Source organism: Arachis duranensis, chromosome 4, assembly GCF_000817695.3.
Source record: "Arachis duranensis cultivar V14167 chromosome 4, aradu.V14167.gnm2.J7QH, whole genome shotgun sequence".
Taxonomy (NCBI): Eukaryota; Viridiplantae; Streptophyta; class Magnoliopsida; order Fabales; family Fabaceae; genus Arachis; species Arachis duranensis.
This window is the reverse complement of record NC_029775.3, coordinates 119,506,042-119,506,725: the sequence shown is the minus strand read 5'-3', so window position 1 is coordinate 119,506,725 and position 684 is coordinate 119,506,042.

Below are 684 nucleotides of genomic sequence, written 5' to 3'. Positions count from 1 at the left end.
GTTTGCCAAATAATGCACCTACTTGTACATATACAAGTTAATTGTGAAGTCATTCAACAAAGACATGTATGTGTATTATTGTTTTGTTTTCACTTTTCATCATTCATAGTCATTTTTTATATCCATATATAATATTACTCCATTATTTGTATATGTGTATGTAGGAATATGTAATATGTTGCAAGAGATAGTTTATGTTAGGAAATTGGTTGATTGACCATTCTTTGAAAGTCATGTATGGTTTCTTTCGAATTAAAGCTGCTTTGGTTGCATGTTTGATGGGCTGGAAAGAAGAGGGCCAGCTTTTCAGCAAGACAGGGCAGCCAAGGGTCTCCATCCCCCTCTTCTCCATCATAATTATTTTTTGCGTCAAACCAACTCGGGTCGGTCAAGTACTCAGCTTACTCATTCGCTTAAATAAGTGTTAGGATTCGAATTTCAGCTTGTGTATACAGCAACCTATTAATCAATAACAGACTTTATAAATATAGTTCAGATCCGTAACAAATTAATTCTTAACTTATCGAATTAAAAAATACCATATAAAAAAATTATTTTCTCCATCAATCTTTCAACAATATCATCCACTTATAACATTCTTATCATCTTGGTCGTAGCTAGTAAATAATAATAAGTCCCTTCCACAATGAAGAGAAACTATAAATAAATAAATAAATAAATAGA